This window comes from Rhincodon typus, chromosome 12 (assembly GCF_021869965.1).
Source record: "Rhincodon typus isolate 14 chromosome 12, sRhiTyp1.1, whole genome shotgun sequence".
Lineage (NCBI taxonomy): Eukaryota > Metazoa > Chordata > Chondrichthyes > Orectolobiformes > Rhincodontidae > Rhincodon > Rhincodon typus.
The window spans coordinates 7,251,207-7,277,920 of record NC_063343.1 but is presented as its reverse complement, the minus strand read 5'-3'; the positions used below and the strand labels follow the sequence as shown (position 1 = coordinate 7,277,920).

The 26,714-nt window shown below is 44.9% G+C and overlaps 1 long non-coding RNA gene across 1 annotated transcript in view; it reads right to left on the bottom strand.

The window, feature by feature from the left end:
* LOC125484573 overlaps positions 1-26,714 on the bottom strand; it is a 56,755-nt gene that overhangs the window by 24,614 nt on the left and 5,427 nt on the right. Inside the window, exon 2 of the long non-coding RNA XR_007263410.1 lies at positions 4,300-4,393. This is a non-coding gene — a long non-coding RNA (uncharacterized LOC125484573). The remainder of the gene's footprint in view (positions 1-4,299; positions 4,394-26,714) is intronic.

Below are 26,714 nucleotides of genomic sequence, written 5' to 3'. Positions count from 1 at the left end.
TGATGCTGCTTGGCCTGCTGTGTTCATCCAGTTCTACACCGTGTTATTTCCGATTCTCCAGCATCGGCAGTTCCTACCATCTCTGTAACAATGATCTTTTCTCCTCTGTCAGGTGTTCTCTCTGCTGCTGCACACTTAATCTCTGATACCGCCCACACTGCCACCCAATGTTCATGCTCTAACACACTCATTACTACCAGCAACATCTTGCACATTCGTTATCCATACCCAGCCTCCCATATCAGTAACTCTGCATGCTGCCTGCACTGTCAACTAACCTTAACCTTAGCCCTAACCCTAACCATAACCCTAACCCTAATCCTAACCCTACTGTGTCCTACAGCACACCTTCCCCCATATGCACTAGCACTAACAGCCATGTCACCCATTGTAATCTCACTTATTGCTCCCTTCCCACACAGGAGGAGACAACCCACGCTAGGGCACAGTGAGCATGTACGAGTGGAATGCCCGACATCCAATTCCTTATTCTCTGTGGGGAGGGAATCCTGGCCCTCGCTGGAGAAGACCAGGCCCTCTCCTGCAGAAGAAGTGCAGAAAAATCCATGACCCACCAACTTCACGCAACCCCAAGAAAGCAGCTCACCATCACCTTCTCAAGGGATGAGCAATAAATGTTGGCCCCACAAACAGCACTCACATTTCACAGGCAAATACGAAAAATCTAAGTAAGTGCCAGTTTTCATTCTACTGCAAACCTCACATGCCTCACCTCGCTGTTAGTCCCGGTTATTGCGCGCCATATCCAATCACTGGCCATGAAGCCTTCTCTCGATATTGTCTTGCAAATCCCACAAGCCTGCCTCAGCCTCTGTGGAGAAATGTCTGCCTACACCAGGATTCGCATTCTCCATTGCTGAGGATGACAGTCATAAGGCCTCAGAGGAAGCATCATCAAAGCCGCTTCCTGGGCACTCCACCAGTTCAGACACCTCAGAGGTTGATGTTAGGTTTACACAGTGTGGGATCTTAATCTGGTGAGCACCTCACTGTGACAGCTCCGCAGCTGGTTGAGGAAGACACGGCCCAGGTCACTGGCACTTGGAGGACGGGCAGAGACCAGGCGCCTGCTCAGGCCCAGGCAGGAGACGATCCTTTGGAGTCAGGAGTCGGGGACTCCATCCACCTGCACAGGGTGGGACAGGAGCTGCAGGCAGGAATGTGAGAGGGAATGGCCCTCAGGGCCCAGAAACAGCAGCAGTGCAGAGAGCCACGTGACTGTCTTTCTGTCTCCATGGACAGGGCGGTGGTTGCCAAGGAGAACCAGGCCCAGCAGTGTCACACACAACTGCGGTCGTCACTCACCCCCTCTCGAGTGTTATAATATCAAGAGAGCAGCCCTGAGATGTAACACAGTACAATCTGAGAGCCTGGGTGTCCCTGCTGCAGCCTTTCAATGCTAGTTACTGAGGCACTCTGCAATGCGCCGAGAGCGCACTGCATCAGAAAAGTGGTCCTGACCGGTTGGAAGGTGCCAAACATACATGGACAGAAGGGATGTGTGTCTCCTGCCCCGGTTCGGGGCCCTGAGACGTTTGTGCCCAGTATGCGACATGGAGGTCGCTCCGGGCACTTGGCGAACGGACTTCATCAGGTTCCCATTCCCGTTTGCTGGCCAGGTTTTCCCGAGGTCGAGATTGTTTGATGAGTTTGAGAAGATGGAAAGTGGTTGGGGGGAAGGAATGCATTAACGAGCCCATGGCCAGCAACAACACGGACACAGCCACAGGAGAGATAATGGAGGAAGAGCCTGGAAGCAAAACTCCAGCCGATCTCCAGCACCAACATCTGGACGAATATAGGGTGAGGAACAAGAGGAAGGAAAGCCAAAAAAATTCACAGCCGAGTGAACTATTACACAAACAATAATTGGACACTGAGAAGAAAACGGAAGTGACGTATTGCTCAACCAAAAATATCAAAGCTGTTGCAGTAATAACATGCTATGTAAACAGATGGCGCTGGAGAGCGGTGGCTTACACAAAACAATACTTTTCACTGTATTTCAGTACATCTGACAATAATGATAAATCTCATAAATAATAACAAGAAGTAATCTCAATCAGTTGACATCAAAGGGGAAGCAATGGCCTAGTGGTATTATCATTGGACTGTTAATCCAGACCCCCCTAGATAATTTCCTGAGGACCTGGGTTCAAATCCTGGTGTGGCAGATGGTGGAATTTGAATTCAATAAAATATCTGGAATTAAGAATCTAATGATGACCATGAATTAATTGTCAAGGCAGGGGGAAAACCTTCCTGCCATCTTTACCTGGTCTGGCCTACATGTGACTCCAGGTCCCCAGCAATGTGGTTGACTCTGGGCAACAAATGCTGCCTGGCCAGCAATGGTGAATAAAGGGGGAAAAAAATTCTTGCTGCTGCCTGATGAGAATCTCAACATGCTGCTTGTCAAAAGCATAAAAATGGAGTAAGATAATAGCAAAGTGGGCCTCTCTGTACTTTGCCACACGTGTCACCATAGCCCCTGTCAATCAGACTACTGTAAGATTCCATCTATTGTTTCTGTGGACAACTGACTTGTTGCGCTGCGTGATCTCTTTACAATTGCTATGTGGCTACACATACTTTCAGTGTCAGGGGTTAGCATTATTTATATGCGGTCAGTATGTTCTCTGCTCAGAACGTTCCCAGTTGCCGCACCAGTGCCGCATAGAGAGAACGTCGAAGAAACACGGGGAGATTTTGTCTTGATTTTCCAGACAGGACTGGCACACATCACAGCCCTCTGCTACCGATCACATTGTATTTTGAGAGAGAAGCACAACAGTTGTCATCTGAGAATCAAAGGATGTAAGGAAGGAGGGTATGATAACAGGAGGAGGGCCACCTTAGGAGTTTGCAGCCAGGCATTAAAGGAATCAGCTCATATTTCATTGACTCTCATATGCCTTCACTAGAAACTGAAACACAACAGTCATGCATGACTGTCTTCATTACATTATTCCTCATTCTGTTCCCCCTGCACTGAAGAACATTCAAACCACACAGACAACTTCCATATCAATGACATACTGACACCTGGTGTCGAGATTGTCAGTATTCTTCATTCTGCTGTGACTTTTTTGCAATTTTCAGCGTCAACAAAGATCTCCACTCATGTGGAATTGTTCATGCTCCAGGATTTCCCAGGGCACTTCACATCCTATGAAGTGATTATCGTGCATGGTCACTACTGCAACGTTTCTAGTGATGTCGATTGAGATTTGGATATTGACCAGTACCCTAAGGAGAATGACCCTGTCATTTTTAGAGTTATAACGGGATGTTCAACAGCTACGTCAGAGAGCCCATAGCCATTCAGTGTAATCTCTTACCCAGAAGAAACCATCTCTGACCCATGCAGCCCTCAGTACTGTGTTAGCTGCCCTAGTGGCTGCAGAGGAGCCAGGATCCATCGCTTTCTCTCAGAGAGGTGACAGGATTGCTCTTCAGAGGGGCGATGTGGACTCAATGGGCCGAATGGCCTGCTTCGGCACTATGGGGATTCGACGACTGAGGCCCAACTGACGTTTCACCCAGTACCAGGCGTTGGGTAGCCAGTGTCAGTTTCTTTGAACTGTTGTTCACCCATCTCCATGTTCACCTCCGTCCAAACTCCATCCGCTGGCTAGCAAAGACCAAGCACCTCTTGCCCTCTTAGAACAACAAACAAGGGCGCCAGCCCGCCATCCTGTGACATACCAACAGTGAAGGGGTGAGTGCCTGAGCCACAAAATGCTGCAGGTTTTAACCTGGTGCCAATAGGCACTTACTACAAGGCATGGAAACCACCTGTCACACCTGCCCTCAGCAAAGGGGAGTGGAGTAAAAATCTGCTGTGACAGTGTACCACAGAGAAATTTGGATGCTCTGTGTACAGTGTGGAGCTGAAAGAATGAAACTTTGACAGGTTGAAAGGCTACTCCCAACTCTGCACTGCTTTCTCATAGAAGACATTAATTCTACTGCAGCCCATCAAGTTTGCATTTACCCTCTGAAGAACATCACACCCAGACTTACTCCCCCACATTTACCATGGGTAAATCCACCTAACCTGCACACCTTTGCACTGTGGGAGGAAACTGGAGCACCCGAAGGAATCCCACACAGACAGAGGGAGAATGTGCAAACTGCAGATCATCCACCCGAAGGTGGGATTGAACCCATATCCCTGGTACTGTGAGGCAGCAGCGCTAACCACTGAGCCACCATGTCACACTTGCATCAATCTCTCAGAAGAACACATTAGTATCGTAGCAGCTGCCAACTTACCTTTTTCTCCATGCTGGTTCTGATTTTGTGCAGGGATTTTGAGAGCTAATCGTTGACTTTTCTGTCTCTCGAGTTAATATCAGTCTTCTAGCTTCTGCAAAGTAAAGGCAGACACAAGTTACAAAGTATCTCTAATTTAAGCCCTGAATATCAAATCCTTTCTCATTTCCAGTGATGTTGTACATTTGGGAGTTTAGCAGAAGATAAAAGCACAAGTTAGTCATCCAGAAGAGCAAGGGCCTGGCTTCAATCCAGCTAGGGAGCGACGCTTGGCCATGTAACCCTGGAGCCAAGGAGAGAGGGCAAAACTATCTTAGATTGCTGCTTTTGGCTGGGAGAATGTATATCCTCACAGCAGCTACACAGTGAAAGCATAGTTATCATTGTTAGATAATCAGCCAATTTCGCCCAGCAGAAATCAATGTTAATCTGCCACAAATCAGATCATTGTGAATATATCTGAGCACAAACCATCATCAACATACACCAATACAGGCAACCACACACAATCACAGGTCATCACAAATATACCACTACCCAAATCACCGTAGTGCACCCAACATGATTATTTTCGTAATGGTTGGTAACTGGAAAAAATGGATGGTTTAAGGGTCACTCCTAGAGCAAAGACAGCCATTGATATCGCTGGAAAACCAGCTGAATTTAGTTGATAGGGTTGCTGATGTTGAATATTCCTCATTGGCTTCGCCACAGGGCTCTCAGTCTACAGTCACCTGTCACTTTCAGTCATACCATTAGTCACCAAAAATTACCATTCCCAGATGGTGCTACCTTCTTCCACTGCTTAGGAAATAAACAAATTCTTTGCTCCTTCGTCGAAGGATTCTCGGCTGTGAGTTAAACATTCATTCTTTATCACGTGTGCTTTTTTTTTGGTAACCAAGAAGATAAAATTTTCCAGCGAACTTAAAAATATAAACCAAACTCTTACTGCTGTAAAGGAAAAGGGGAGGTTAGGAACAGCAGGTGAGAGAAGTTGTGATAATGGTGGATAATCACAATTGTAGGGACAATGATCCCAATATTTATTTAGAGGAGCTCTGGGAGTACAGGGTGTCAAATAACACAAAAAACCTAAAATAAGCTTAGTATGTTTGTCTGCAGCTCATGATCTGTTGACATTCAGGATTGCCATTTTACATAGCAACAGGAAGTGTTGTAAAGACACACATTTTCAAGACCAGCACTTGAAAGGTCCATTCAATAACAAACTTTGAAGGCATTTGTGGTTGGATTCAACAAAGCGCTTTAAAGGCATAACCAGGTGAGGGAAGGAGAGTACAGATGTACATCCAACTACATTTTTGTTCTATGCATCATTCTAGACCCTTACTCCACTTCTCAAACCTTTGTCTCACGCCTGCCTGCCGACCACGCACTGATCCCCAACAACACGTTGCCATCAATAAATCCCCTTCCTCAATGAAACCGGAGCCCATCACATTAGTGCGAAAGGTAAGACTGAGGCATAAGCGTTTATTTTCTGCCAGAAATGCTGAGCGGTAGGTCAGTCTTGAGCCCTCTCCTGTGGTCCCCAGCATCATGGATGCCAGACTTCAGTCAATTCAATTCTTTCCTTGTCAGAGTGCATGAAAGCAGACAGCTAAAGTTCATACAGCATGAAAACAAACCCTTCAGACCAACCAGCCCATGACAAACGTAATCCCAAACTAAACCAGTCCCACCTGCCTGCTCGTGGGGCATTGAGTTTAAAAATTGGCAGGTAATGTTGCAGCTTCATAGAATCTTAGTTAGGCCGCATTTGGAATATTGTGTTCAATTCTGGTTGCCACACTACCAGAAGGATGTGGTGGCTTTGGAGAGGGTGCAGAAAAGATTTACCAGGATGTTGCCTGGTATGGAGGGCATTAGCTATGAGGAAAGGTTGGAGAAACTTGGGTCGTTCTCACTGGAACGACGGAGGTTGAGGGGCGACCTGATAGAGGTCTACAAGGTTATGAAGGGCATGGACAGACTGGACAGTCAGAAGCTTTTTTCCAGGGTGGATGAGTCAGTTACCAGAGGCCATGGGTTTAAGGTGTGAGGGGCAAGGTTTAAAGATGATGTACGAGGCAAGTTTTTTACACAGAGGGTGGTGGGTGCCTGGAACGCGCTGCTGGGGGGGGTAGTGGAAGCAGATACTATAGTGACTTTTAAACAGCATCTTGACAAATACATGAATAGGATGGGAATAGAGGGATACGGTCCACGTAAGGGTAGGGAGTTTTAGTTGTGATGGGCAGCATGTTGGTGCAGGCTTGGAGGGCCGAAGGGCCAGTTCCTGTACTGTAATTTTCTTTGTTTTTTGTTTTTGTTCTATATCCCTCCAAACCTTTCCTATTCGTGTACTTATCCAAATTTCTTTTAAACTGTATAATTGTACCCACATCCACTACTTCCTCAGGAAGTTCATTCCACACGCAAACCACCCTCTGTGTAAATAATTGGCCCCTCATATCTTTTTTAAATCTCTCTGCTCTCACCTTAAAAATGTGCCCCTTAGTGTTGAAATTCCTCATCCTAGGGAAAAGATACCCAGCATTAACCCTATCGATGTCCCTCAAGATTTTTCAAACTTCTATAAGGTCACCTCTCAACCTCCTGTGCTCCAGTGTAAAAGATCCAGCTTATCCAGCCTTTCTTTAGAACTCAAACCTTCCATACCCAGCAACATCCTTGCAAGCCTCTTCTGAACGTTCTCCAGCTGAATAATATCCTCCCTATAACTATGCAACCAGAACTGGAGGCAGTATTCCAGAAGAGGCCTTACCAACATCCTATACAATCTCAACAGGACATCCAACCTCCTGTACTCAAAGTTCTGAGCAATGAAGGCAAGTGTGCTAATGCAATAGCAGCCATTTAAGGGGATTTCTTAGAACATGGAGAATTGGCACCCCAACCACCACATTCACCATCATATCATTTCATCACTGATGCATTCTGAGAGTATATGTATTGTAGTAACTTATCAAAGCTCCTTAGACACCACCTTCCAAACACACGACATCTACCACGAAGAAGCACAAGGGCAGCAGATACATGGGAACATCACCCCCTGCATGTTCCCCTCCAAGCCACTTACCATTCTGACTTGGAAATATATCACCGTTCCTTCAGAGTCACTGGTAAAATTACTGGAACTTCTTAACATTACTGTGAGTGTACCTACACCACATGGGCTGCAGCAGTTTAAGGAGGCAGCTCACCACTACCTTCTCCAGGGCAATTAGGGTCAAGCAATAAATGCTGGCTCAGCCAGCAATGCTAACATCTGGGGCATGAAACTGTCACAACTTTTCCCATTCACCTGCATCTTTGTGAGATTTTGTCTTTTGTAGCCAGCCTCACCGAAGGTACTTAGTATATCAGGTGAACACATTTTCAATCTACCTTGTTGCAGGTAAACACAGGACTGTGAGAGATGGAGTGGCTCTCTATGTTTTCAAGCATACTGGAGGAGGCATTGGAAATCAACAACAACTTGCATTGATATAGTACCTTTGAGAGAATAAACAGTCCCACCCATGATGCTTCACTGGGGCATCATTAGACAAAATACGGCAGCGCAATCTACACAAGGTGATCTTTGGTGGTCACCAGTAGCTTGGCTGACAATTAAAAGGAACTTCTTAAAGGAGGAAACAGGTAGAGAGGCAGAGAGGTTCAAGGTAGGAGCTCAAGAGCTAAAGATTAGGTGGGCTCACTATATGGCCATCGATTCTGGAGCAAATAAAATTGGGGATGCTAAAGAAAAGAACATTAGAGGAGCACCAATATCCCAAAGAGTTGTGACATTGAAGGCGATAACAGAGCTAGGGGGAGTCTTGGCCATGGGTTGATTAGAAAAGAAGGATGAAAATTTTAAATTCAGTGAGCATTCAGAATCTCTGGCCATCGTTGATGGGCACTGGAAAGCATCCATCTACCTGGTGGCATAATTAAATATCAGTGACCCACATGACATCCACAGCTCAGTCATGTTGACTTGATTTCAACAGTAAATGAGAATGAGTCTTTGTAATGATAGCCTGCAGCATGTTCTTACCTTGACAGAGTGAATGCATTTCTGAAAGGCATCCTTGCATGCTGCAGATGTCAGTGTGGGTCACTGAGGATGGTTCCTTACAGACTGTCTGAGATTCCCTGTCAGGACTTGCGCACACCAGCAGGTAAAGACACTTCATTGGGATTATGTCAAAGGATAATTGGGCTTTCGACTGGTGACTCACAAGTTCAGAAATGAGCATGAATGGGCAGAAACTAAAGTGCAGTAGCTGCTGGAAATCTAAAATCCAAAGATAAAACACCTAAAATGCTAAAGGCAGAATTAACAATGAATGAATGAATGATTTATTTACTGTCACTTGCATTTCACAGTGAATAATACAATAAAATACAGCAAAAAGCTTCAAATGTCTCCACAGTCTGGCGCCATTTTGAACAGGTTAAGAACAAAAAGGATAAAGGATATAACTGAAAGAGTGCCCTGAACCATGAACCAGCTCACCAATGATGCCTGCACCCCCACCCCTCCTGCTCTGCCTCACTGCCCGCCTGTGTTGGACCCAGCAATGCAGGAGTTGCCACTCTCTAAGTGCTGCCTCTTCGCCCATGGGCCTATCTTGCCCACGATAATGCCAGGCCCTGTGCTGAACCCACATTCACCCTGAAACCAGGGGGTTCCCCTGATCTGGGCAAACCACGGCTGGGCTGCCAGACCAGGCTGCCACACCACCTCACCAAGAGAGCCTCTCTGGCCGCCCTCCTCACCTCGCCGGCGTCACCACCTTGAAAAGACCGCTGTCTCCGCCACCTCCGATCGCTGGAGGAGCTTTGTCGCTGCCAGCTCCAGATTGTCAGGTGGGCATCCCTCCCGCTGCTGCCTCCAGTCGCTGGTAAGAGCCGCCATTCCCCACACAGCCCCCTCTGGCTGCCTCACCGATTTCACTGACTGACCCATCGCTCCAAGGAAAAGGAAAAAAAAAAGAAAAAATCGGGAGGAAAAGAGCAGAAGTAAGAAAAAAGAAAGAAAGCACGCGGGACGTATGATGTCTCAAACAATCATCCTGAAACATCAACTCACAATGTCGGCTCTGTTTTTCCTCTCTCCTTGGATGTGTCCTGGCCTCCAGGACGGTGGAGCTGACAGAGAGATTTCCTGCTGGAAATTGTACTCCCTACCCACTACCAAGCAGACCCTCAAGCCCCACTTAGTTCTGCACAACTGAACAGAGACACTGCATCCCAGGGACACTAAATGGACAAGATAATCAGTACGTAGCTGCTGGAGGCATAGAATGCACTGACAGGCTCCCCCAACCACATTGACCATAATTTCAGAGTCCAAAAGTCGACTCTGAAATGAACGGGACGTTACATTGTGATGATTATTTTTCTCTTGTGGATGTGAGTGATCAGCTCCAGGGAACGTGATATCAGTTGAATTTATGGACGCTTTGATGAGGAGCGGGCGAACTCTGAAGTGACAGTATGACCACCGACTTAAATAGTTCTGAGGGTTTTTCTCCACAGATGCTGCCAGACCTGCTGAGCTTTTCCAGCAACTTCTGTTTCTGTTCCTGGTTCACAGCATCTGCAGATCTTTCGGTTTTTGACTTAAATAGGATGATGGATACCTTAGCTATAGGGTCGTCTGGGGAGCGGGGCTGGGAGGTGGGGGTTCTCTTTGACTTAGAGCATGCCAGTCAAGAGAATCTAAGAATCAGAGAAAGGGTCAGTGCAGTCTGCTCAACCCATAGAAGCTGGACCATGTAGGAGAGGTGGAACATAGTGAAATAAAGTGCTGTAGTTACTCAGGATATCTGACAAAACATAGAGCTGTTACGTTTCTGTTCCTTTATTTAGTCAGATAAATATTATCTTGCATCATTTCCCTATCTTTTCCAGCCTTGGGAGTGATCCTAAATTAAATTAAATTCAAATTTATTGTCCCCACCCATTTCTTCTTGAGGTTATTTTCATCATTGAGACTGCAGTACTTTAGACCTTCAATCCTTTAGAAAGGCCTGATCTCCTGGGGAACAAGGAAACGGGAAAGGCACAAGGTGACTTGCTCGCCACCCTCTAATCAGGAGGGAGATCCAGTGTGATCACTAGGAATCTGATAGGTCACTCGAACAGCTGACAAGATCCTGTGAACTGCAAATGGCCAAATGAAAGCCATGACTGAAATAACAAGCCCTCGGCAAGGTCAACAGATTTCTTGCCACGTGATCCAGCACAGCCATGTCTTCGTCACGTGTCATGTTTTAACTTGTTGGATTATGAAAGAGGAGAGACATAAAATGATGGGTTACAAATGGCATGAGGTAAAGGGGTAGTTGCCTGTTGGAAGATCTGCATTGTGTGAGCGACATAGGGAGGAAGAGGAGTTGAATGATTGACAATTGCTTAAAGTAACGTGGATTTACTGGTGCAAGCAAAGAAACATGCATTGATGTGGGCAATCCTGGGAATCCCAAAGGGGGTGGGGAGGGGCCTGGGGGTGCTGGGGCAGGAAATGTTCCAAAATGTGATCTGGCATTTCGGTTGGATGCCCATGGTTTGGTCATGATGTGGCGGTGTCAGTGTTGCACTGGGGTGGATATAGTTAGAAGTGACACAACACCAGGTCCTCACATACCATCCCACCAACCGCTGCATCCAGCGTATCACCCTCCGCCACTTCCGCCACCTACAATCCTACTCCACCACCAAAGATATATTTCCCTCCCCACCCCTATCTGCCTTTCGTAGGGACGGCTCTCTCCGCGACTCCCTTGTCTGCTCCAAACTCCCCACTAACCCCACCACCCCCGGCACCTTTCTTACCATCTGGTAGTTTGACCAATTGAATAGCTTCTGGATCCAAAGCCTGGCACTTGCTTTAAAAATAAGAAAAAGTTCGGCTCTAGGCTATCTCCTTAATATACTTTGAGGGGGTTTGATCTGGTACATAACACCTATCTCTCATCCAAGTCACTATTTAACCACCAGGTCACACAATTTACCTGTTCTTAGTTACATCCAATCCCATTTAAGTCACTGTTACAATGTCTGTACTGCCTACTAGAGACCCACATCTCCTCAATTGTCCAATAGGGGAACATCACAAGCAAGCAACTGATAATTCCAAACATGAGCTATCATGCACACCTACTAAAGTGAACACAAACAAAACCATCTCAGGTTGTACTTTGCCCCCAGAATGCCAACGATGATGACCAATGACTATTTTCTGATCCATGATTATTTGCTGCACGCAGTTCCTTTCTACTGGAACTTTGTATCAATCAGATTTTGTCCAGTTTGTAGGACTCAGCACAGCAGAGCTCTGTCATCCACAAGGAGACCTTCCACATCACCAAGGTTTTCACGCTCTTCCTCGGAAGACTGCTCCCATTTCCCCAGTTGCTCAACATCTATCACATCACCACAGTGTCAGCTCCAATTGTGCAGAGCACAGCATGGCAGGATGATACAGCACACTCTGTCCAGACTATACTGGGGGGGGTCCAGACAGACCCAAGCAGAGGAGTGACTCTCCAGGAGCCCTACCTTCTGTTACACCATGGGCTCGGTCACAGCATGTGCACCAACTTGGTGAAGGTGTTGTGCCTGCAGGATAACAATTCATCAAAAAGGGAAAACCTACTGTGGTCTGACTCCCTTCCTATCGAGACCCACAGTAAGCATTCCCTTTATTTGCATTCTTTAAAATACATTGTCATAAAATGCATGACACACATCGCCCTCATCTCTTAGAATTGATGGGTTACTTTTGCCCAGCATTTATGTAATTGCCACTAACTTTAGTATCTGAGCTGCCGATGCCGGATTTGCAAGCACCAAAACCATGCTACAATTCATCATTGAGCGGCATTCGACACATCAGCACATTTACCCTGCATGCATTGCCAATGGATGAAGAGATGCTTGAGGCATGACATACCATGGCACAACAAGACTATGAACATGCAGGTAGGCATGGAGGGAGCAAATGCTAGGAGGGCAAGTGAGTGTCTCTGGGATGTAACCTGGTCCAGTCCTTGAACTATGTCCCTGTCATAGAGTCGTGGAGTTATACAGCATGGAAACAGACCCTTCGGCCCAACTCCTCCATGCCATCCAGATTCCCTAAACTGATCTAGTCCCATTTGCCAGCCTTTGATCCATATCTCTCTAAACCCTTCTTATTCATGTAGCCATCCAGATGCCTTTCAAACGTTGTTATTGTACCCCCTCCAACCTCTTCCTCTGGCACCTCATTCCATGTCCTAGTGAATGAAATGCCCTTGCAGCAGCCTTTCACTGTGAGCCCTGTGCTTCCTCAGCGTCCTGTAACTGTATCCGAGAAGTGCCAAGAGGATCACATGGGGTTGGAAAACCTCAGACGCCAAAATCCATAGAAGGGGAATGGCATGGAGCTGATAGCCATGGTTCGTGCCCTGAGATGCTATTTGGCGCTGGGTAACATGGAGGATCCCAGCAGCCAGCAGGTACCAAAAATCACTAGCTACCCAACACTGATTTCCGAGTGGAGAATTCTCAATGGCTAGCTCATTTGGCAAGATGAGAAGCTGAATATTAATGAGACCAGCTGCGACATCAGTAAGGCATTTTAACGTTATAAATCTCATCAATCAGCAACATGTTGCTAACTAGCTGCAACCTGCCTCACCACTTGGCAAAAACATAAAAAACGCAGCAAGTCACTCCCAATCTTGCCTGGCCTATCTCATGATTCTGTCATAAATCTCACCATAGCCCATGTTGACCAGACCCCTATAAGGTTCCAACCCTCATCTTAAAGATACCAGTGCAGTAATCTTCTGCATTACAGTGAAGCGACAGGCTGGATTACTTATTGAACAGGCTAGAACTGCTTGAAGAACATATTGCTCCTGAGGTGGCAGGTGCTACCGCTGAGTCATGGCTAACACCTAAGAATCGGGACCCATATGCATGCTTCTGTTGGGTGACAAAATGACAGTTCATCTGTGAATGAAAGTCACACAACTAGGATTTGTTGACACTCAACAACTCCCACCTATGCACTATTCTTCATCAGTCATTGCATTTTAATTGTATCTCATTCTGTCAAGACCCTCATTGGATGTAATGTTGCTTCAGGACATCCAGCAATCTTAAAATGTGCGACTGAAATGCGCATTTTTTTTTGCTCAGATAAAGCAAGAGCAGACACAACGTCAGTTGTAACCTACTCTGTTGCATTCAGCAAATAACAAAGCAGCCCAGTAAAGGGCATTGCAATGTACAGTTCCTGACTGAACAAAGAATTCCATCGTGAGTTTGAAAACATGATTCAGATCTGAATCACTGCCAGACAATAATAGGTTTCAATGCTATGAGGTCTATTCATTCCCACTGAATCATCCAGCTCATTGTTGAGATTCAAGCTGTTTTCATTTAAAGGGGGTAAATTTCTGAGGAAAGAGGCAATTTGAGTGGAAAGGATGTTTTGAAATTTACTGAAGGAAAGGATTAAAATATAAAGCCACAAGTCAAATCCTTTGATGGATGGAGCTTCTTTTCAATACAAACAATAAATAGGATTTTCTTAAATTATTAGAAAAAAATTAAGATTTGAGTGACAGTTGTATTAATTGTTCTGAAACCCATGCTCTGTCTGTAAGCTCTTTCTACTAATTTCTCCTGTTACTGAAAAGACTCAATGTGAAGACAATAGACTTCATTGACCTTTCAGCTGAACCTGCTGACATTATGGGTTAGAAATACATCTTGTGCTGTGCAACATTAAATATTCACTGAGTCCACAATCTGTCTCCAAATCCTCATTCTTACAATTATCCATGTCAGACCTATTCAAAGAATCTTGTGCAGACAATTAAAGGGGGTTTTGAATTTGTTCGCGAGGTTTGCAGGTGACACAGACTAGGAAATGTGGTGAACAGTGAGAAAGATGAAAACGGGCTTCAATGGAACATGGTGAAATCGGTAAACGTATGACAGATCAAATTTAAAGCAGTGATCCATTAATGAGGACAGGCAAAGGAGCTAAGGTGTTACAAAAACATAGAGACTGGGAGGGGGTTCAAGAATCCAAATCAGAGATGGTAGTTAAGGTCAGTTAAAAAAACGGTGGCTCCATGGTTAAAGCCACTGCCTCATAGCACCAGGAACTCGGGTTCGATTCCACGCACCCTTTTCTTGAATCTGGAAGTACAAGTCTTTGTGAGATAAACTTTTTTTTATCATATTAAAAAAAAAGATAAACTATTGAATGTCTACATGGAGAGGAAAATATGGACCTTCAATCTTTCCGAAACATAATCGGGCAGCACGGTGGCTCAGTGGTTAGCACTGCTGCCTCACAGTGCCAGGGACCTGGGTTTGATTCCAGCCTGGGGTGTCTGTGTGGAGTTTTCACATTCTCCCCGTAGCTGTGTGGGTTTTCTTTGGGTGCTCCAGTTTCTTCCCACAGCCCAAAGATGTGCAGGTTAGGTGGATTGGCCATGCTAAATTGCCCCATCGTGTCCAGGGATGTGCAGGCTAGGTGGATAAGACATGGGAAATGCAGGGATAGGGGGAAGGGGTAGTGGGCTGCGTCTGGGTGGGATGCACTTTGGAGGGTCGGTTTGGACTTGATGGGCTGAATGGCCTGCTTTCACACTGTAGGGCTTCTATGAAAAGCATAACATACAGGTTCTGTAATGGAAAGATAGGGAAACTTGGTTTATGTCAGTTTCTGAGAGCAGGTTCGTGATTCCTCATTATGCCAAGTCACTCCTGAGGCAGGAAACTCTCAAACATTGAGCTCCCTCCTCATTTCAACGATTTCAGGAGGCAGCACAATGTGGAGGATGTTGTTAACTTGTTGTACGCTCGAAGAGGGTCCAACATGTGTCTGAACTAGCCAGCATTCCTTAAAGGTAGCCTGCATCCCTTAAATAGAAGATGTACACAATATACAGAAAGTTGCTGGAGACTGTCAATGGAAAGTTTGGAGCAAAGCTGTTAATGCAGACAATGGGAAAAGAACAAATAGAGCCCTTGCAGATTTTTGGATATGAAACTTGAGAGGTTAGTACATTAGGTGGAAAGGAAGGGAGATACAGAATTGATTAGGCCACTTTTAGAAGACTGTCTTCAATTCTGGTCTTCCTGCTACAAGAAAGCTGTTGTTAAACTTGAAAGGATTCAGAAAAGATTGACAAGGATGTTGCAGGGATTGGAGAGTTTCAGCTAGGCAGAGAGGCTGAAAAGGCTGGGGTTATATTCCCTGGAGGTACGAGGCTGAGGGGTGGCCTTATAGAGATTTATAAAATCAGGAGGAGCATGTGAACAGTCAAGGTCTTTTTCCGAGAATGGAGGAGTCCAAAGCTAGAGGGCATACATTTAAGGTGACGGGGCAAGATATAAAAGGGACCTAAGGGGAAACTTTTTCATGCAGAGGGTGGTGTGTGTATGGAATGAGCTGCCAGAGGAAGTGATGGAGGCTGGTACAATTGCAATATTTAAAAGACATCTAGATAGGTACGTGAATAGGAAGAGTTTAGAGGGATGTGGTCCAGGTGTTGGCAAACGGGACTAGATTAATTCAGGATATCTGGTCAGCATAGATGAGTTGGACCAAAAGGTCCATTTCCATTCTGTACAACTCTATAGCTCTATACAATGTTTCCACAGAGAGCCAGGGGACCCTGGAGGCCTACTTGGAGAAGGGAAAGGGAGCAATAACTGAGGAGACCAACTATCAGAGTATAGCCCCAAGGACCTTACATAACTGTAGAAAAATGTTAAATGAATAGTCAAGACCAACGAATGCACCTTCACTTGATATCTCCACACCAGCAACCTCTCCTGATCCCCAGTGCACAATACCCTCTAGTGATCACTAAATCATCAGCAATCTCAATCAATTGGGGCACACGCTGAACATGCAGATATTCCACCTCACTCTGACACAGGCTACTCCTCATACCCAACTGTCACTGTTTCAAGATACCTGCAGATATTCTGCTGTGGCAGGCATCACACTGACAGACATATTTCCCTATGTCTTGCAAGATGAAGTGTCATAACAGGAGGAGGCAGAGCAGCACTTAAGGAGAGCATGCACCCCTGAATCAAGGGATCTAACTGAAGGGGACGGTGTCCTCTATCACCGTATTGTCAGTGACAAATCCGTTGTCTCCTTTGCCTTCCAAAGGAAAGGCAAGTGAAGCAATGGAAGTATCTTTCCTGCGGCCTCTTCCTCCCCCTTCTCCTCCTTTTCCTCCTTTTCAGGAACTGGCCTCCAAGTTCCTGATGGAAAGGGCGATGCCCTCATGATGACAAAGCAATGGAAGACACAGCAGGCGCACACAGGAGTCACTGAGCCTGAGTGGTAGTGAAACCATTGCATCAGGATCACAATGGTGTACTGCGTGATGTTTCTTGTGGCTACGTGCCATTCACTGTAGGTCCACCGTATTCTCCTGGGCTGAGGGGGTTACTAGCTGGGTGAGTGAAGGGTTCCCCTTGTCACCTAGCAGGTATGCTCCATTCTCCAAACGTGGTTGGCATGACTATCTGCCACACATGGAGGTGAGGTGGTTGCTGCCGGGCATTGACCCCCAAGAGGGCATATTGTCTACTTTTACACAGCAGCTGGGTATCAAGACAGTGTGGAACCCAATCCATTATGACCATATTTATGATTGGAAGGGCCATATCAGTGCAACCATTTTCTCCCTGTACCTTAGGGAATCCTGGAAGTCTGACAAATCCATGTTCTCTTTTTTCCTGCTCCTCACTGCTCAGTGGGAAGAGGATGAAGTTTCCTCTTCTGATCTTTGTGCAAACTGCAGCCTCCGTCACACAGTGATGCATGAATGGCGAAGTATGAGATGCAACCAATGTGGCATGCTCCCGTCTGGATCGATCTATGGTCATAGAAATTCTTCTCGATGGACTCTGACAGGACCGTCCTTGTCCTGTTTTGAGGTTCCAGTTTGGATTCTAGGAGGCACAATCAGTTATCAAGCCCTTTTCTGAAGGTAAGCACCTCAAACTTGGCTGTTGTCTAAGGCAGATGGAGGAAAGGTGTCTCCTAAAGACTCTGAATGGGACCTCTTGCTTCCATTGTGCATGCCCTCCCCTGCTGAGACCATTTCCACATCAGGGCTGCAGAAGTTGCTGGAAAACCTCAGCAGGTCTGGCAGCATCTGTGAAGAGAAAACGTTTCGGGTCTGATGACCTTTCCTTAGAACAGTTCTGATAAAAGGTCACCAGATCCGAAACGTTAACTCTGATTTTCTCTTCACTGATGTTGCCAGACCTGCTGAGCTTTTCCAGCAACTTCTGCTTTTGTTCACCATACCCTTGAAATGCAGAAAGTCAGGGAAAAGCCTCCAATCATGCAAAACAGTGCTTCCACACAGTGTGCACCACTAAAATTAAATCAGTAGCAGTTCACAGACAAGTTAGATTGTTGCTTCTTTACAGAGCAGTGATGTTTCAGTATGGGTTAATGTGTTCTTCGGATATGTTCAAGCCAGAGGTATTTCTTCAGACAGCATTTATGGACAATATGTACATGATGGTAGAGTGGCAGGCATTTCCATCAACACTGATTCCAACCTTCCAGCAGAGTCTCTGTCACATGACTACCAATATCATAATTGCATCAAAAGCATACTTCGGAGATTCATTTGTATGTTCATTGAACCCTATGTGCATGTCAAATGGGACCACAGAAAATGCATTGAGCTGGAAGTGAATGGGCGAGCGTGTGAACTAGATCTGCACAGCTCATATTGGCAAAACATGCTTCCAATCAGCTGGAAAAGCGTATCCAATCTGCCTACCCACAGCTAGTACCCTGCCTGTCTACCCTTTGGGACTTGTATAGGGCCCCTGTCAACAGGACAAACTTTGCAACCTTAGAGCACAAGACAAACAAGAAAATTAAGTTGATCAGTTATCAATCCTATCAGAGGTTAAGCCTCAGCTGAATTATTGGTCGCAATTCTGGACCCCACACGAGGGAAATGGCCAAGGGCTTATGGAAGCTGTAGATGGCTGGAATAAGGAGCAAGGCTGAAAGGCTTCACTCATATTGAAAAACTAGATAAACCTGAATTATTGTCCTCAGAATAGAGAAATTTAAGAACATAGTTAACAGCAATGTTTAAACTTACAAAGGATCTGGATGGAGTAAACATGGAGAATTATTGATTACAGGCGGTAACTCAAAGGCACAGACTTAAAACAGTTGGACAAAGAACCAGGGGGGACATGGAGAGATTTCAATTTGGTAATTTTTAATCAAGTTTTTGTGATCTTGATCCCATTGCTCGAAAAGATGGCGGAAGCTGATTGAAAATTAATTTTTAAAAGAGATTTGGTTATCTAATTGTGAAAGAGAATTTGCAGAGCTCTGGGACACAGTAGCTGAATAGGACTGATTGGATAGCTCTTTGAAAGATCGGAATCATAGAAAAATAGAAAATAGGTGCAGGATGAGGCCATTCGGCCCTTTGAGACTGTACCACCATTCAATATGATCATGGCTGATCATCCAATCTCAGTATTTCCCTCCATACCCCTTGATCCCTTTAGCCATTGGGGCCATGTCCAGCTCCCTCTTGAATATATCTAATGAACTGGCTCCAACATCTTCCTGCGGGAGAGAATTCCACAGGTTCGCAACTCTCTGAGTGAAAAAAATTCTTCCTCGTCTCAGCCCTGAATGGCTTACCCCTTATTCTTAGACTTAGAATCAGAGCTGATGGGCTGAATGGCAGCCTGCTGTGCTACGAACACCCACAGTTCTGTAACTTCTTGAAATACGTGGCAGTAATGAGAGGCGCTGACCCCGGGAGATGAGAGGGAATCCTCTGTCTTCAGGATAAACGGCCACCTGTTTATGTGGAGTGACGAAAGTTGCTCATACTAAGGGCAGAGTCCCATTGATGTAATACACTTCACTGGCTGACATATAACATCTCTCTCTCTCTTCTACACATTCCCATTAACTCCACGCTGCTTTAGCATCTCACAATCTCGCACAGACCCAGACTGGTAGAACAGATAACAAGTGAATGACAAGTGAAATCTTATTCAAAGAACTGTGAAGCGTTTGATAGGAAGAGCAAGGAGAGGGAACATATTAAAAAAAAAATACAATTATTTCCACAAAAAAGCAGCTGCAGAAATAGGGAGGCCTAAGAGTAAATGTACACAAGTTACTGAAGGTGTCAGTGCAGGTTGAGAAAATGTTAATGTGACAGACAGGATACTGTGCGTTATATGTAAAAGCTCACCTGATGCCTACTTGCATGCTTACAGAATCTTTGCCTTGTCTTGCCTCTTAGTGTCTTGGCACTTCAGTTTGGGTCAAAGGTTATCAGTGCTGCAATACCAACAACTCTTTAGCACAGACAATCTGCATATCAGTAACGATCTACCTGTGTGGCAAACACACTTCACATTCGTTCAACCAAATCGCTACATCTGAAAATGAATGGCAGCTACTCCTCAGTCCAGTCAAGAGAGGGCTGCTGTTTATCAGTGGGTCCCAATACCATCCGACACAGGCACAGGCCGCACCCAGTCCAGGGGCTTGGCTACCATGAGTTGCCCAGTTGGGATGCTCACTGTCAGGTGATGTATCCAAATGAAATCCAAGAACAGGGCAATGGTCAGTCTTATCAGGCCAGCGTCAACAGTCAGGGGACTCATGTATAGCCAGTCAGAGAACCACAAACTCTGCATTTAGGGGTCTGGGGTGAATATAGCCCTGGGGTTCCCACCACTGTTCATTGAGCAGGGTGCAAAAGAATTCTATGTGGTGGGGACATTACTGTCAAAAGGACTGGCAATTCTATACTGGCAGAGAGAAGGGTGGAAAGCAGAGGCAGGTGTGAAGGTGGAGACATGGAAAGTGATGGGGGCATGGAGAGAGATGGGTACATGGAGAGTGATGGGGGCATGGAGAGAGATGGGGACATGGAGAGTATTGGAGACATGGAAAGTGATGGGGACATGGGGAGTGATGGGGGGCTTGGAGAGTAATGGGGATGACATGGACAGTGATGGGGGACATGGAGAGTGATGGGAGGACATGGAGGGTGATGGGAGGACATGGATAATGTTGGGGCCATGGAGCGTGATGAGGTAATCTCAAGGAGTATACGGTTATGCGGAACAGCATCAGAGGGTGTGATAGGACATGGGAAGGATGGTGTTGTTATTAGTGACTATCAATCAAGTCTCCACAGGGGTAATGATGAGGGCAGACTGGGTATCATCAAGGTGTACACTGTAGGAGTTCAGCAGAGAGTGAGGACAGTTGGAGGTGAAGTTTACTGTGGTGTGTCTTCTCATGGGGCGGGAGTGGGAGGGGCTATAGGTGGAAATGGACCATTTGGATAAAGCAAGGTAAATGGAGACATGGAGGCTCTGGGAGAAGTATCTGATGACCAGTTGGAGGCCAGCGCTGATGATGTCCACCATGAGTTGTGTTCCCTGCCTTCACTTGTCATTTTCTTGTTGTGAAACACAACTGGGAGATGGCTGGATTAATACTCAGGGTGGACAGAGTCATTGTCACTTTGAAGTGTAGAAGTGCACTCCACATGGTGACATTGAAGGGGCAAATATATGAGACATGCATTTGCAAACTCTAATTACATTTCATTTGCAAATATCTCTTCACCCATTTACAATGCATACAGAATGAATATGGTTAGGCTTCTAATGCGGTGCATTGACAAATTGTACCATGCCTTTGGTGCTTACAAATGGCATTTTAATGATGCAGATGCTAATAGCAGTGCCGTAAAAAGAGCTGCCTGCTGACCAATAGCACTCCATCACTTGTGAAGCGTCGAAGGGTGTTGTGGGAAGATGGGAAAGTCACATCAGAATACATCATGTGAGTATCACAAGAGATGACACTGGAATCAATGATATGCTTCAGGTTTCTGGGATGGGAAGGATGTCAGAGCACAGCAGGGACTACCTTATTGATGTAATGGTTCGCTATCTCAGTTGACTTCACCATACTGCAAGCAGGGCCATAGTGGAGCAGACGATGGGTCGACTGGAGACACGGTTCTGCTGCTTGGACTGGACTGGAGAGGTCGTCTAGTACAGTCTGGATTGAATATGCTGGCTCATCCTGGAAAGCTGCATTTGGCACAAATGGAGCAGGCAATGGAGCAACAAATAAATGCTGAGGAGCCAAGGGAATTGGGGCTGCCTGACAAGAAGGATGTGGAGGATATTGGGAAGTTCTCTTTGTGCATGACTGAGTTCAGCTGCATTGGAAGGTGCAGACTGGGGAGGAACACATAGTTTCAGTCAATGAGAGCTGGATGCAGAAGATTATTATGAATATTAAATAATCATTGATCGTGGTGGTTTGCATTGTGAGGGTGAACTGCAGCCTCCATTCAGTTTACTCATGTTTGCTTTTGCTGACTAGAAACAAAAGCTCATGTTTGGAAGTGCCCAATGACTTACCTACGTGTGATGTTCTGCTACTGGACAATTTCATAGGAGGTGTGAAATTCCAGTGGATATTGGGAACAGAGTAACGGTGAAATAGAGAGGGTGTTCAGATGGAATGCAGCTGAGGATAGATAAACTGTGTGGCCTGGATGTTAAACAGTGACTCGGGTTGCGTGTATGAGGGAGTGTTAGCCATGATGCCAATGAGGGGTAATCTGGAGGGCGTACACCTCTCTGAGTTCACAGCAGCCTTTTAAACATACAATGGGCATCAGGGATGTCAGTGATTTGGTAGAAATCCATTGAGTGGCAAGTTATTCTGGTAATAGCATAAGGTAAAATGAGGATGGAATCAGATATGAAAGATGCCATAGGAATGATATAGTTACTGAGGTGATTTCAGTAATATACAGTGAGAAATCTTGCTTGGCTTCACATCGAAAATCCCTCAAAAAAAAAACTGAAGCAACTTGTGCTTAGGCCAAAAAAAAATTCAGCCAATGTCTTTAGTGAAATGCAGAGAAGGTTCACAGAAGATCCTGAGTAAGGTGAATAGATTGGAGAAGATGGGACTGTTATAGCGACATAGAGTTGTACAGCACGGAAACAGGACCTTCGGTCCAATGCATCCATGCTGACCAGATATCCTAAACTGATCTAGTCCCATGTTTCAGCATTTGGCCCATATCCCTCTAAATCCTTCTTAATCATATACCCATCCAGATGCCTTTTAAATGTTGTAATTGTACCAGCCTGCAACACTACCTCTGGCAGCTCATTCCATACACACACCACCATCTACGTGGTAAAGTTGCTCCTTAGAATCCTTTTAAATCTGTCTCCTCTCACCTTAAACCTATGCCCCCTAGTTTTGGACTCCCCGACCTTGGAAAATAGACCTTGGCTATTCACCCTCTCCATGCCCCTCATGATTTTATAAATCTCTATAAGGTCACCCCTCAACTTCTGATGCTTCAGGGAATAAAACCCTGGCCCAATTAGCCCCTCCCTAGAGCTCAAACCCTCCAATCCTGGCAATACCCTTGTAAATCTTTTGTGAACCTTTCAAGTTTAACAACATCTGTCCTATAGCAGGGAGACCAGTACTGAACTCAGCATTCTAAGAGTGGCCTAACCAATGTCCTGTATAACTGCAGCATGACATTCCAACTCCTACACTCAATGCACTGACCAAAGAAGGCAAGCATTCCAAATGCCTTCTTCACCACCCTGTCTACCCATGAGTCCACTTTCAAGGAACTATGTACCTGCACCCCATAGGTCTCTTTGTTCAGCAATGCTCCCCAAGCCCTTACCATTGACTGTATAAGCCCTGCCCTGATTTGCCTTACCAAAATGCAACACCTCACATTTATCTAAATTAAACTCCCATCTGCCACTCCTGTTCTCTGCAGAGAAGAGAAGATGGAGAGATAGTTTGTCAGTGGTATTCAACAATCATGAGACAGTAGATATGGAGAGCTATGCTCACTGACAGAAGGGCCAAGAACCAGAGGGCGTGGATTTAAGGTGGAACAAGCAGGGAATAGAGGGATATGGACCATGTGCAGGTTGATGGGATTAGTTTAGAATGGCGACAGTAGACACAGACAGTGGGCCGAAGGGCCTGTTCCTGTCCTGTACAGTTCTATGTTCAATGAAAGGTGAATAGCAAGAGAACTTAAGGCAACATGAGGGAAAATCTATTTCTTTTTTGGTCAGCTTTCGGTTAGGATCTGGAATGCACTGCCTGAGAATATGACTTTTAAAAGGGAAGCAGGTAGTTATCAGATCAGAAAAATTCCTCAGAGATACAAGGAAAGAGTTGGGGAGTATGACTAACTGTGATGCTTGTGTCGAGATCCAGCAAAGACGCAATAAAAATGATGAATTCCTTCTCCTTCTGAGTTTTACAATCCTATAAATTGATACAAAACACTGTGAAAAAGTACAAAAAAATCAATTTCATTACTTTGCCTGTATTTTGCCTTTTGTTTACAATTAACGCCTGTCTTGGGAAAATGTAACAACGTGGGCCTTTATTCTTCAGAAATTTCATTGAATCTGTCCATTAATTCAGATTAATCCTCAGCCCGTCATGGTCTTTTGCTATGTAATAGCCAGATTTCCTCAATTTATTCTTACATATTAGGAATTGATACCATCCTTAACATCTTCGCCAATAATTTTACTGGATGTAGGTCACTGACAGGGACCACTAATGAGGTTCCCTGCTCAACAATAGTCATTCAAGAATAATTATGATCTCCTCCATCCTCAGATGGAGAAAGAATAATTCCAAGCAAGGTGCATAACGGTTCAATCTACTATACCAGGCCTCATTAATAGAAAGTTCCGTTAATATAGCAGAAAGGGGAGAACTGAAGATCGAATTGAAAGTGAGACATTCAATTCTGTGGGATTTTCACATGGTTTTTTTTATTCATTCACGGGATGAAGGCGTCACTGGCGAGGCAGCATTTATTGCCCATCTCTAATTGCCCAGAGGGCAGTTAAGAGTCAACCACATTGCTTATGGGTCTGGAGTCACATGTAGGCCAGTCCAGGTAAGGATGGCAGTTTCCTTTCCTAAAGGGCATTAGTGAACCAGATGGGTTTTTCCAACAATCAACAATGGATTCGTGCTCATCATTAGACTGTTAATATCAGATATTTTATTAAATTCAAATGCCACCATCTGCCATGGCAGGATTCAAACCCAAGTCCCCAAAACATTATCTGGGTCTCTGGATTAACAGTCCAGCAATAATACCATTAGGTCATCACCTCCCCCAATTAGAGATAGCACCCCTTCCGATTGGATTTAAACTAAGACCTCAACTCATTTTTTCAATCCCGTGACACTAGTTGAAGAATAGCAGAGAGTTCTCCAGATGTTCATAGTTACGTTATAACAGTTACAACACTTCAAAAGTATTTTATTGGCTTTAAAGTCTTTTGGGAAACCTTGAGCTTTTGAAAAACGCTGTATGAATGCAAGTCTTTATTTAAATAATTGTTCTTGAGGAAATAATCTTGTAAACAGAGTAACTGGTGATGTCTCCCCGTTTTGTGGGACCTTGCACTGTGCCTACGTTTGCCTACATTACAACATTGAAAGCACTTCAAAAGCACTGCAGCACAGAAAGAATACCTACTGAAGTTGAATGCAAAGCTGGCTCTTCCATCTTGCTATTAAAATAGGCAGGAACGAATTCTCATCTGAAACAGTGAGCTGCCTCCCACCTTCCAAATGCTGATCAACTTGCTGTGCATTTCCAGAACACCCTGGTACTTTTTCATATTTTCAGTTTTACGGGTTCCTTTTTCATATTCTCCAACTCAATCTATCGAAACTGTGTTTAAATTGAAATGGGGCATTTTAATACCACTGTCTTTCAAATAAAGAAATCCTTAGACAAGATCTTAGTTATTTTCTCAGCTGGTTTTGTCATTAACATGCAGCAAAATATATGGCGACATGATACAGATAATTTCAGTCTCAGCAAAACAAACAAAAACTAATTGAAACAAAGCAAAGAAAGATTTGTATTTATATATACATATATATTTTGAGTCATAAATTCACACAGTCGTACAGCACAGAAACATCTTCAGCCCAACTCATCCATGCTAACCAGGTTTCTTAAACTGAACTAATCCTCCTTGCCGGTATTTGGCCTAAATCCCTCTAAACCCTTCCTATCCATGTACCCGTCCAAATGTCTTTTAAGTGTAACTGTACTCACCTCGACCACTTTCTCTGACAGCTTATTCCAGCACACGCACCACCCTCTGTGTGAAAAAGTTAGCCCTCATGTCTCTTCCAAATCTTTTCCCCTCTCACCTTAAACCTATGCCCTCTAATTTTAAACTCCCCCACCCTGGGAAAAAGATCTGGGCAATTGATCCTATCCATACCCCTCATGATTTTATGAACCTCTATAATATCACCCCTCATTCAGTGACCACCAGAGGAAAGCATTTGCCTTACTTTTGTTAGTGGGATCTTGCTGTGTTTAATTGGCTGCTTCTGCTTGTGTAATGCTGACTGGCTTCACTTGAAAGCAATAAACTGGCTGTGAAGTCATTTGACTGGCCCTGACCATGTGAAAAATCCCACATCAATGAAAACTCCCTGCAAGTAAACAACCAGAGATGGAACTGCCTGAGGCAAAACTTTTAAGAGGCAACTTGCTGAAATTAAATTTACTATGATAGTTATCCCTCAATATGTTGTATTGGCAAGTGCATAAAAACAGTCTTTCTAAAGCTATGGAGTGTAATCAAGTTGTAAATCAAAGTCCACAGCTGTACTTCGCATATACATTGTGGCAAAGCTAATATTTCAGTTTAACAACCATTGTAAAACTTTATGAGATAGAACATTTTTGACAAGGTACAAGACACATGACCTGGGCTGCCAAGGAAACTAACCCTTAAATATTTGCTAACCAGACGCGACCTCCCCTACTTTGAAGAAACTTGAAAGCACTCTGCGCTGTAATTTTATCTCCCTTCAGTGCCCTCTCCCTCCCTCCTAAAAGGTCTGGCTGTTGCTTGGCTATAGAATCAAAGAAGTCTGTTATTCTTACCCATTTGTGAGTTTCAATCTGAGTAAACATCGATAGTGGTTTTCCAAGCCAAGCTCCGTGCTCTCTATGAACAATGTCATACATGTAGACCTTTCATTGGAGGAGGTGAGAGGTTACACTGGCCATTTGAGCAATTCCATGTCCCAGGGAAACAGAAGTCAATTGTATCAGCTGTCTGAGCAGAGACTTACTAATTCAATACAGAATGAAACCCTTGACTGGCATCTTCCTGAGCCCTATAGTTCAATACCACAGGAAGCAAAGGGCAGAAGGTCCTACCCTGTCATGTCACAGTCACTTTTGACTTTATTGATT